The sequence below is a fragment of the Physeter macrocephalus genome, chromosome 16 (assembly GCF_002837175.3).
Source record: "Physeter macrocephalus isolate SW-GA chromosome 16, ASM283717v5, whole genome shotgun sequence".
NCBI lineage: Eukaryota > Metazoa > Chordata > Mammalia > Artiodactyla > Physeteridae > Physeter > Physeter macrocephalus.
In genome coordinates this window covers 21,298,635-21,311,718 of record NC_041229.1, presented here as the reverse complement: position 1 = coordinate 21,311,718, position 13,084 = coordinate 21,298,635, and the positions used below count along the sequence as shown (strand labels likewise).

Here is a 13,084-nt window from a genome sequence, read left to right as displayed (position 1 = left end):
TTGCGGAGCACAGGCTCCGGACGCGCAGGCTCAGCGGCCATGGCTCATGGGCCCAGCCGCTCCGCGGCATTTGGTATCCTCCCAGACCGGGGCGCGAACCCGGTTCCCCTGCATCGGCAGGCGGACACACAACCACTGTGCCACCAGGGAAGCCCTCTTTGCTATATTTTTATTTGTTTCTATTTCATTGATTTCTGCTCTCATCTTTATGATTTCTTTCCTTCTGCTAACTTTGGGTTTTGTTTGTTCTTCTTTGCACACTTGAGAAGAAAGTGTAATCTGCTGTTTTTGGATGGAATGTCCTATAAATATCAGTTAACTCTATCTGGTCCATTGTGTCATATAAAGCTTGTTGTTTCCTTCTTAATTTTCTGTTTGGATGATCTGTCCATTGGTGTAAGTGAGGTGTTAATGTCCCCCACTATTATTGTGTTAATGTCAAGTTCCTCTTTTATAGCTGTTAGCAGTTGCCTTATGTATTGAGGTGCTCCTTTTTGGGTGCATATATATTTATAATTGTTATATCTTCTTGGATTGATCCCTTGATCACTATGTAGTGTCCTTCATTATCTCTTGTAACATTCTTTATTTTAAAGTCTATTTTATCTGATATGAGTATTGCTACTCCAGCTTTCTTTTGATTTCCATTTGCATGGAATATCTTTTTCCATCCCCTCACCTTCAGTCTGTATGTGTCCCTAGGTCTGAAGTGGGTCTCCTGTAGACAGCATATATATGGGTCTTGTTTTTGTATACATTCAACGAGCCTGTGTCTTTTAGTTGGAGCATTTAAATCACTCATGTTTAAGGTAATTATTGATATGTATATTCTTATTACCATTTTCTTAATTGTTTTGGGTTTATTTTTGTAGGCCCTTTTCTTCTCTTGTGTTTCCCACTTAGAGAAGTTCCTTTAGCATTTGTTGTAGAGCTGGTTTGGTGGTGCTGAATTCTCTTAGGTTTTGCTTGTCTCTAAAGCTTTTGATTTCTCCATTGAATCTGAATGAGATCCTTGCCGGGTAGAGTAATCTTGGTTGTAGATTATTCCCTTTCATCACTTTACGTATATCATGCCACTCCCTTCTGACTTGTAGAGTTTCTGCTGAGAAATCAGCTGTTAACCTTATGGGAGTTCCTCTCTTCTCCTTCTGGGACCCCTATAATTCAAATGTTGTTGCATTTAATATTGTCCCAGAGGTCTCTTAGGCTGTCTTCATTTCTTTTCATTCTTTTTTCTTTATTCTGTTCCACAGCAGTGAATTCCACCATTCTGTTTCTCCAGGTCACTTATCCATTCTTCTGCGTCAGTTATTCTGCTATTGATTCTTTTTAGTGAAGTTTTCATTTCAGTTATTATATTGTTCATCTCTGTTTGTTTGTTCTTTAATTCTTCTAGGTCTTTGTTAAACATTTCTTGCATCTTCTCGATCTTTGCCTCCATTCTTTTTCCAGGGTCCTGGAACATCTTCACTATCATTATTCTGATTCTTTTCCTGGAATGTTGCCTATCTGCACTTCATTTAGTTGTTTTTCTGGGGTTTTATCTTGTTCCTGCATCTAATACATAGCCCTCTGCCTTTTCATCTTGTCTATCTTTCTATGAATGTAGTTTTCATTCCACAGGCGGCAGGATTGTACTTCTTCATGCTTCTGCTGTCTGCCCTCTGGTAGATGAGGTTTTCTATGAGGCTTCCACGGTTAAGTTCTGAGAACCTCAGATCATGACGTTTTCTTCTACTGATCAATACTACAGAGCCTTGTTTTATGTGTGTTTCTGTTTAAAGACACCTTATTTAATATACACCTTGAACTCAATGGCAAAAGCAATATAACTTTCACCTGAACAAAGCTTATCTTACACACATGTTTTCTCCTTAAAGCACATCACAGCTTTCTTGCCCTCAGGAACACCAGACAGCCCTTTAGCACTATGCTTGGAGGCTTGTTTTAGATAGAAAAATCACCACCAAAGAGCACTAAAATGCAAAAACGTGACACTAAGTAGACAGTGAAAAGACAATTAGACTATGGGAGCTGAAATATGAAGGCAGAGTGTCACCTAGTTTGACCTCAATTGGGAGCATACACATTGTGCAATTGAAAGTTTTCACTGCTCTGTGCATGTTCACAAAAGGCTGTGAAAGCACCATAGGTATTGGTCTCAGCATTACAAGTACATTTTAGTGAGTAGGTGAATTCACAACTGCGGAATCTGCAAATAAGGAGGATGAACTATGTTTTTTTCAAGCAGATATGGAGCATTTACAGATATTGACCACACTTTAGGCAAAACAAAAGCAAAAAACAAAACCCCTCAACTATCAAAGAATCAGTATCATACAGATTATATCATGTGTCTACAATGTAATTAAAGTACAAATTAATCTTACCTCCCAAAAACTTATCAAACACTTAGAACTGAATAGTAATAAAATAACATAATTTAAAATGTGTGGGATATAGCTAAAATAAGGGGCATAGAGAATTTTATAGCTTTAAATACTTCATTAAAAAAAGTGAAATTGGATGTGCTAAGGGTAAATCTTGTGTTAGAAAAGGAACAACGGAGCTAATCTAAAGAAAGTAAAAGTAATAAAATAATAAAAGTAGAGTCTAGAAAAAACAGAGCATAAATATATAATAATTTAGATTAATGTAACCAAAAATTAATAAACATGCCTCTGCTGAAACTGATCATGAAAAAAAGGTAAAACAAACAAAATCTTTGGAATAAAAAGTGGTTATAATACAATATAGCAGACTTAGTGAGAGAATAATATATTTACATTTTGCCCATAAAATTTAAACATATACAAAATGACCATATTCCTCAAGGAGAAATAGAAAACCTAAATAGTCCTGTAATTTAAAAAAAAATCTATCAGTAATCAACCACCTCCCTTGATTGAAGACATCTTACCAGATGATTTTATTAGTTCTACAAAACTCTAAAGAACAGATCATTTCAGTTTTATACAAAGTCTTCAAAACAATAGAAAAAAAGAGAAAAATTCCCAACCTTGATATCAAATTTGGACAAAGAGAATAAATTAAAAATAAACAAAATGCCAATCCACTTTCTTTCCCCTTTAGAAAACTAGAATGTTACTTACCTTTATTTACTATGTCTTTTAAGACCCCTTCTTTACTTCTCTTAGAGCTCCCTGGTATGAACACAATGATTTTGCTTGCAAGATTTCTGAGTTCCCTGGCTTTAATCCCTGGCTGAGGAACTTGAACTGATTGGGAGCAGCCAGATGATTTCTTAGAATCTCTGCATCTACCTCATCCATTTTATTCTATCTTTCTCATCATGGATATAATTTTCCTTGAAAGGGCAGAAGTAAAACAGAAATTAAGCTCTATTTTCTCTTTGTTATCCATGAACATTACACTATCTTTCTTAAGTTAATGTCTAAAATTAATATTATTAATAACCCATAACTTAATAGATTCCAAAGGGTGACCACATACTTGGCCTGGAATAGTTACTGCAGTTTAGCAAAGGAATATCCTGGATAAAACTTGAACCCAAACCAAATAGAATAGATGGTTTCATTCATTTATTCAACAACTATTTATTGATCATCTGTTATATGTCAGGAATTATACTAGGCCCTATGGACACAGAGTTTTGTGTTCCTAACCTGGAGGAGCTCACAATTTAGGAGCTAGGAAGTGGGTGGGATGGGGAAAAACATAACCTGAATGATAACACAGTAGCTAAAATTTACAGTTGGTTGTATATAAAAAAGGTGAGTAATAACTAGGTTCTAACATGAAGGGAATTATTTCATGGTGCCATTGGGCTGTGTCCATGTCTGTCCTCTTCCAGAAACCTAGTGAAGCTGTGGAAGGCATGCTCATCAAATCTACAGATAACACAAACCTGGGAGGAAGACTTAGGGCAGAGATGACGCTTAGATTTAAAGCATTCCTAACAAGTCAAAACAATAGGCTTAAAGCAGATAAAACATAATACAGAAAACAATTATGTATGTAAAATTTTTGATTGCATAGTACAGGAAGGAAAAGACTTGAATAAGCAGTACTTCATATGACAAAATCCAGAAGTTTCAGTTGACCGCAAGCTCAGTTTTAACTGGTAAAAAGTTAATGCATTTTATGCTACATTAGGAAAAGTAAAATATGAAGATATGCTTGTGCATGCAGCTAATTTAGCAAATATCAAGCTATATTAAAATTATTTGTTTAGTGCTCCTCCCAATAGATTGTGAAATCCTTGAGTATAGGGTTTATAAGTTGTTTATTTATATATTCCCAAGATGTATCTCAGTTCTTGGAATACAGTGTATATTCAGGAAACAACTGTCAAATGACTAATGAATAATAATTTTGTGTAGAGGCTGCTCTAAGCTTGTTAATGTAATTAACTCACTTATCCTCTCAATATACCTATTGAGGAAAGTACTGTTACTATTTTCATTTTATAGATGAGGAAACTGGGTCCTCAATATTTGGTTTATGAAATAAGGGGCACAGAAAAGCAAAATACACAAAGTCTTTCAAAATCTAAATATTGAAAATAGTTTCCAACTTCTCTCTTCAAGACTTTTTCAAGACAAAAATAACTTGTCAAAGGTGACACACCTATAAGTGGCAGAGCTGAGAGTTGAACCCCTGAAGTCAAGCTCTTAACCTTAGGTTCTTATCCACTTTGCTTTACTATAGTGTTTACATAGCAATATGCTATTGGATTGCATGGCTCAGAGCATCATAAGGTTCAAAGGCCAATGGAGACACTTTTCCTTTGCTTCTTCCCTTTCTTCTTCTCTCCCTCCCTCTCTCTCTTTTCCTTCCTTACACTTTTATAAAAGGAAAAAAAAGGATTTAAATTGGTTTATAAAAATAAATGTAACAAAATGGAAAAAAAAAGGAAAAGTTTCAGTGAAGGGAAAATTAAGATAGGTAAATAAGATGGAGTCATAGTAAGGTTAGAACACAGAACACACATAGTGAGGTCCTATTTCCATGAAATTCTTTGTGACTGCCTAACTCCATACTTACAGCTCCCTTCTCTCATCTTCGATTGCATTTTTTGTTTACATGATGCATTTGGCATTTTATCATAGACTTCTGATAATTTTATGTATATAATCTGTTTTCCCTATCTGTGAGTTCCACATCCCTGGGTTCAACCAACCGTGGGTCAAAAATCACAGATATAAAGTGCTGATTGTACTATGCCATTTTATTTTTTTTTTATTTTTTTTTTTATTTTTTTATTTTTTTTTTTTTTTTTTGTGGTATGCGGGCCTCCCTCTGCTGTGGCCTCTCCCGTTGCGGAGCAGGGGCTCCGGACGCGCAGGCCCAGAGGCCATGGCTCACGGGCCCAGCCGCTCCGCGGCATGTGGGATCTTCCCAGACCGGGGCACGAACCCGGTTCCCCTGCATTGGCAGGCGGACGCGCAAACACTGCGCCACCAGGGAAGCCCCACTATGCCATTTTATAAAAGGGGCTTGAGCATCTGTGGATTTCGGTATTCGAGGGGAGTCCTGGAACAAATTCCTGCAGATACTGAGGGACAACTTTACAGCTTTTATCCCCTCAGTAAGGTTGTACACTTACTGAGGTAGGGACCTTGTCATATTATCCTCCATATTCATTTCGCCACTAACATGATGCTAGTTTCATAATAGATTCTGTGTAAACACCTATTAAATTGAAAGGACTTTCAATTATTGGGAGTTAATCCATATCTATTTCTGAACTTTTCCCAAATCCTTGTTTCTTCTCTTTGTCTTTCTGTCTTCCTGGAACTCCAGGAAGAATTAACCATTCTTCTTCAGTGCTTCTGCAAAGAACAATTTTCTTTATATTGTATTTCTACTCTAATACATTACCTACTACTTATATGTCTCTTGTCCCCTATAGGCTGTGAATTGTTTGTGGACATTATTTATGCTCATATTCCACTATGAGTTCAATTCCTAGTAAAAATTCAGATTCAGTAAATAAACATGGTAAGGAGTAAAGAAGAAAGGGAGAGGGGAAGAATTTTTTTCCTTTTGCCATTTGATTACTGATCATCACCAGAAGGATGTTAGGAGAAAAAACTTAGGTGACAAAACTTTGCATGGTATGGGCATGGGTCACAATACACCCTGTTGTGCATGGTAGGCCTAGCCCAATCCAGTGAAGGATGGATCTGGCATGTACAGAGAGTCCTGTGCCCTGGGACTAGAGATCTGGAGCAGGAATCCTTTATCACACATACAGATGACCTTTACCTAATCTTGGCTTCCCCTCTCTGCACCTGTTACTTGGCCCAGCCTCTCCTAACCTCTCTGTACCACCTTTTCCTGTTCAGACCAATTCCCAGTCTTTCAACAGAAGGAGACCAGTCATGGGGCAACCAAGTTAAAACCTAGTCTCCCAAGAAACACTGAAGATGGAGGGGTTTAAAGAGGACACTATGGCGGAAAATCCAGCTCTAATTGGCAAAAATGAGGTAGTTCAATAGGTTATATGCTCCAAATAGTTGTTCCCTCTGGTGATACAGCAACAAAAAGTATTCCTGCTGTGCAGACCTGGAGCTGCTGCTGACTTATCCCTGAGATTGCTCACGTACCTGAGAACACAGTGTAGGAATGAGGGCCTTAGATTAAAATACACAAAAATACAAAACCAGAATATTTATATTATTTTAAAAAAAGTTAAAATGCACAAGATATGTCATTTGCACACAGCTAGTGCAGTTGGCATCCTGGAGAAAGTGGGACCCTAGGTATAGTCATCCAAGGGAGCCAATAAATAAAATTGTATTGGCCCAGAATGAAGTGGGAGTGAGCTTAGAAGCAGCAGGTCTGCAGCTGTTCCCTTAACCACCCCTTTTGCCTATCATCACAACCCACTGCTTGGGACAGTTCTCAGCACTCTATCCCAGGAGGGGATTATGAGGAGACAAGATGCTGAAAACCCTGCCTTACCTCTGAGATATTTCCTCCCACAGAAGGTAGTGGCTTGTGGGTTGGGTCCATCAATCTGGTCTCGTGCGTAATCTTTTCACTCTAGCATGGGAAATATTATTCCCTATCTTTCTTTATGAGTAAAACAACTTCCCTCTCCAGGCCACTTTCAAAAGCTGGAGATTCTGGGGTTGGAGACTCAGATAAAGCATGTAGGGAGGGTTACCCCACAAAGCCCTCAGGTATATTTGGATAGAGTATAATTGGAGCTCCTTTGCCTCACCCCTTCCCACCAAGAGGGAAGAGGGGGTGACGCTGTGGACCCTGGCCTGAGATATATGGCAGTGCCAGCTGCCCCTACCCACCCTGTCCCCACTTTCTCCACTCTGCCAATTGATGCCTGTTCCTCAAAACTTTCTGATCACAGAAGGATAGCCCCCACCCACTGTGGCTCAGTTCTGGGCCTCTGGGAGCATGGCAGGGCTGTGGATCTCTTATTCCTCTTCCCGAAAGTAGGCTGGCCTTCTCTGTGAGCTGGGAGCTTGCTGGGCCTTCAGTAGACACGAGGCTACGATATGGTTGATGCTCTGGCAGAAGTGGCACTTCTTGGGCTGGGTGGCTGTTTGCATTCCTTGGCATGATGGTCTAGACCTCCACAGTTGTAGCACCTGTCTCCTTTTGATCTGCGTTTCTGCATGTTCTTCCCTTTGGGCCGCCTCTCGCTCCCAATACAGAACACCCCACCAGGCTGGTGACTCGCAGAGATTCAGGCCCTTGGCGAACTTCTTAAAGGTGAACTCCACGGCCTCACCGTCCTTCAGGCTCCGGAAGCCCTCCATGTGCAGCTTAGTCTGGTGCACAAAGACATCCACCAGGGGTCGAGTGCGACCCCCGCGTGGGCGGTCATGGGCAGGAAGCCGAATCCCATGCGCAAGTTGAACCACTTACAGATGCCGGCTCCGTGCAGCAGCTGCGGCTCCACGGGCGCCCTAGCCGCATCCTCCTGCGGCTCCTCAGGCGACTCGGCGCCGCCACCTGCAAACTGCTGGTTTGACCCAGAGCCCATGGTAGTCGGCTGAGCCCACGGTCCCGTGCCCCAGGCCGGCCGGCTGCTGGCCCCAGAGAAGTCCGGAGGCAGAAAGAGTCTTTTTTTTTTTTTTTTTTGCGGTACGCGGGCCTCTTACTGCTGTGGCCTCTCCTGCTGCGGAGCACAGGCTCCGGACGCGCAGGCTCAGCGGCCATGGCCCAAGGGCCCAGCCGCTCCGTGGCATGTGGGATCCTCCCGGACCGGGGCACGAACCCGTGTCCCCTGCATCGGCAGGCGAACTCTCAACCACTGCGTCACCAGGGAAGCCCCCAGAAAGAGTCTTAATGAGGGGAAATAGTTGAAATTACTTGCTATAATGAGATTTTGCTTTTCTACACCCCCTTTCAATGAATAGCCTTGTAAGTAAGAGTCTGGAACCTTCCTATCTGGGTTCGGATGCTGCCACTACTACCGCATAGCTATATAACATTGCACAAGGCATTTATTTTTCTGTACCCCAGACTCATTATTTATAGTATTGGGTTACTAAAAATAACCTATCTCACAGGGTCCTAGTATGAATTAACTAAATAGGTATGACAGAAATAATTTAGAATGGTTCTTGGCACATAGAAAGTACTACAGAAGTGTTTGCTGTTATTGTGACCCCTGTTTTTGAAAGATAGAATTTCTTGCATTGCAAAGTTTGGAATGCCAGATACTACTACAGCATCAACTTCCCTTTTAGAAGAACTGGAAACACTCCAGGACTCACTTTTAGCCAGGGTGCTCTGCACTTCCTGAAGTGATGCTGGCCACAAAAGCAATGCTCATACAAGATAATGAAGTACCACGTGATTGCAAAGTCAAGAATATCTAACCCCTAAAAACACCAAAAGGAAATTGGTTTAGATTTGTCCTATGCTTGAGAGCATAATTGGTATGAGGCAGGCAAAGATCCAATTAATGGGTGGCCCAGGCAATGGAGAGAAGATTGTGGGGATGGGAGGATGGCCCCACAGAACACCCGGACTCAGCTATGACATTCCTGACAGCTGCACACAGGAGCTGGCTCCAGGACCTGAATCCAAGTTTACAAATTCTTTAAGTTAAAAGTGATAGAACAGAGGCAACTGAACCCATGCTACACTTTTATTCATATAATAGCAACTTAACTCAGTAAAGTCTTTTGAAGTTTACAAGGACTCTTTCCAATATAAAATCTCAGTAATTCACCAGTGAAAGATAGAGGGCATATATCTTCGCTAAAAAATTCATAATATAAAAATAAGTATTAAGAGGATGATACAAATTTACTTATCATCCCCAAAGTCATTTCCAATCTTTCACCTCTTATCCAATGGATACAGTTTTTCTTAGAGAAAACATCCTGGGTCGAGAAGTTAAGAAACAAATTAGGAAAAGTGGAACTATTGAAAGGGTCATATCAGCTTGGTAAGAAAAATAGTAACGGCACCATAAGCATGGCTCCAATGTTTGGATTTGAGTCTACTCCCTCAGCCTGTACAGAAAGTCATGGCAGACACAGCTCCTACAATGCTATGGTTTGCTGCTTCAACCCCACCCCAAACTCTGATTGAATCCATTCCAGACTCCCCCTTGCCCAAGCTGCTGCTCAGCACTACCTACTGCTCAGTGAAGATACTCCCAGTTGGAAGTGGTAGTTGAGGGGCAAATAAGATAGCAAGTTCAATTCAGTTCAACTTAATTGAATTAAATTCAGTTAAATGTGTATTTATTGAACTCCTTATAATACAAATTATATAAATGTGCTAATTCATATAAATGAACTAGGTTCAGGATTAGGGATATAAGAAATGAATATAAGGTACTATTTCTACCTTCAAAGAGCTCATAATTTAATGAGTTAGACATATGTAAAAGTATTAAGAGCCAAACTGCAGGGTGACTTTTAAGAGATATAAATGTAATAAAATGGGCTATGAGGGCACAGAAAAAAGTGCTTATTTCTAATGGGGCAAGACAAGTACCCTGTGATATAGTATCTCATTTAACCCTGTGAACTCATTAAGGTGGAAACTATCCCCATTTGAGAGATAGAGTAACTGAGCCTGAAACAGGCTGCCTAAAGTTATGCCGGAAGTAAGTGAGTGAACTTAGACTTGAACTCAGGTCTTCTGAAGCTAAAAGCTTTTGTTCTGTTCCTCACTTCTTGCTGACAGTCCTGATCTGATTGGGGACCTGTAAACTTCCATCGTAGGGTCCCTGAAACCCTATACATTCCGTGGGAAGGCAATGCCTTGTCCTTACAGGGGTCTGAGCCTACCCTGATATTACTTACAGTGGGAATTACAACATTTCGGTGGACTTGTGCATCTGGATTACAATAAAGGCAATATTAGGGAGATATAAATCCATAATAATCCATAAAACACTCAATAAGAAAGAGGCACAGAATCTCAGAAATCAGTCCAGGAATGGGTTCTGCTCTCTGCTCTCACGTGATGCTTCTATATCTGCAGCCCCTGTTGCAGCCTCCAGCACTGTGGCAGGTCCGTGAAGTGGTTTTCTCAGGGAGAACAAATGAGTGCTGCTGAACCGAGTGCCTGTTGCAGAACCATCATTCTATAGACTTTTTATTTGCAGTGCTCACCTTAGGAAGTTAATGCTTCTAAGGGATGCCTAGGCAAACTGCCAGTTGATTTTGCTTAACATTAATATGTGTTTCTGATTTGGTTACTATGGTTACAGACACTTCCAGTGTTGGCTTTCACTCAAATCAGAGGTCCCATCTTTTATACATCGTGAGTGTTGCACTCTGACCCAGCATTCCAATCTGGTCCCATCCAAACAGGGACCCATAACTTCATGTTGTAGTCTTCAAGGGCAGGGGGTTAGGTAAGGGGGCCTTATTTTTAAAAAATGTTTTATGATATACTTTTATAATTAAGTGAAATGCTGCCTTCTGAAAGGAAAACAGGATATTTTTTCCTAATAGGAGCCTGGGATCCACTTCAGGTGAGGGCCATTTACCTCAAATGGTACACATTTTACCTCCACGGGGAAAACTAGTTTTCTTTGCAATACTCCTCCAAAGTAATCAGAATTCAACAGAATTACTCTCCTTCATCACTACATAGTGGGGGATCCCCAATATCATGACTGGTTGCAACTTTGTCTATCATCACCCAAGGCAGAATCGCCACCGGCCCGTGAAATTACTTCACCCGATAGCAAGATGACCTTTATAACTGCCAGCCTTCAGAAAAGTGCCTGGGGAAGCCTTAGCCCATTCTTCCGATCAGATGCCTAGCTGGCTCTGCCTTTGATACATTAATCATTCAGCGGGTGCCAGCTCTGATGCTGTGAGATTTAAAACAAGCATGTGCTTTACACATCTGCAGTTACCTTTCTGCTCAAGCTACTCAGACAGGAGGTTGGAGGTTGTTGGGAAGGCTGATAATGTACTCCCTGTCCCCTTTTCAAACTGCCCTTGACATTCATTTTTTACTAATTTAATCTGCATACAAGTCTTAGGCAGGGGAGGTGAGGGATCCACTTAGAATGACTGGTCCTAGGCCCCATCGCCAACATTTTGGTCACAATAAAAAGATGCTCTTTCTCATTATACATATTATTTTGATTCATCACTGTTTGCAGTGGCTTCGTTTTGTTCTTGCAGGAAAGGATTACGGAGAATACTTTTACTCTGGGTCTTTAAAATAGGAACCCTTTCTTCTGCTCCCCTAAAACCCAGGCAGCAGGCAGCTCTGGCAGTCCCCCAGAGCAAATAATGACTCGGTATTTCAATATTCATTCTGAACACTATCTATTCCCCTGGGCAGTCAGGCACATGGCCCTCTGGAAATCAAGCAGCAATAAAATCCAGTTTAAGCTGGTCAAGGTTAAGACATTTCAGAGAACGTGCACTTGTTTTTTTCTGCAAGTATAAATCTGACCACACTACTGTCTGTAGCTTCTCCTCAAGAATAGCAAGTACAGCTGCTGTAGTCAGGAAGGGATCTGACTTAAGAAAAAGGGCTCAAATTAATTATTTGCTTGCTTGATAACCAAAACGTTCCCCAGAGCCAAAGTCACAGTAAGGATACCTAATGAGGAAAGAATAGGTAACAATTCTTACTTGCCTGCAGCCTGATTTCAGTTGGGGAAAGTTTAATTTAGTGCTCGTGTGGGTGGGCATGTGCAAATTTGAAGAATAACTAGCATTAACTGTTTATTTACTTGTCCTTTTGGAATTTGGCTTGCAGCCTGGCAACCAGTCACTGGCCAACACTTAGCAAAAGTGAGGAGTAAGGAAAGTTTATTTTAGACAACCCTACTGCCTCTTTCTGCTCCTTCTTTCCACATCTGTGGCATCCCTTCTCCCAGATGCCTCGAGCTATTATGTTCACTCTGTCTCTCAAAATTTGCTCTGGAAAGACTCAGAATAACTCATTTGTTCTAAGTTATGAGACATCATCCCTTTGGGACAATAATGTCTTTTTTATTCAGCAGTATTAGCAAATGAGGCATTCTACATAAATACAATTTCCAGATAAATGAAGATTATACTTTTAAGTGCCAATTAAAAATTAATTGGTATGGATAGATACATTTTAAAATGCATTGTGTGTATCACTATCTTCATATGCTAAGGGTATTAAAAATAATAATTGACCAATTGTGTAGCATTTTACATACTACAAAGTGTTTTCACTTACATTTTCCCATTGATTTTGACATTTTTTAAAGGAAGATATTAGGTTCATGTTTGTAGTATATGAATCATTGTTTCAAGTACAAGTTGCTATACTATAATTCATACCACAATGTAATGCAATGATATCTTTCATGTGTATATACAATTTGCCCCTTCTCAGGGTCCCCGTGTTTTTGCAGTTCTTTCTGGGTCTTTGTGCTTGCCACCTCTGTAGAGTCAGCTCCTATTTCTCATTGCTGGAGAACCAGTATCCAGCAATTTTGACCGTCCATCCTGGTTTACTATTTCTCCTTCAACTAACTGCTTCTATGAATTAACTTATTAAAATAGTGTCTTAGGGCTTCCCTGGTGGCGCAGTGGTTGAGAATCCTCCTGCCGATGCAGGGGACATGGGTTCGTGCCCTGGTCCGGGAAGATCCCACATG

The 13,084-nt window shown here is 40.5% G+C and overlaps 1 pseudogene; it reads right to left on the bottom strand.

Annotated features, from left to right (window-relative positions):
• Window positions 1-7,382: 7,382 nt before the first annotated feature.
• Window positions 7,383-7,996, bottom strand: LOC102979335 (protein lin-28 homolog A-like; annotated as a pseudogene).
• Window positions 7,997-13,084: the final 5,088 nt, after the last annotated feature.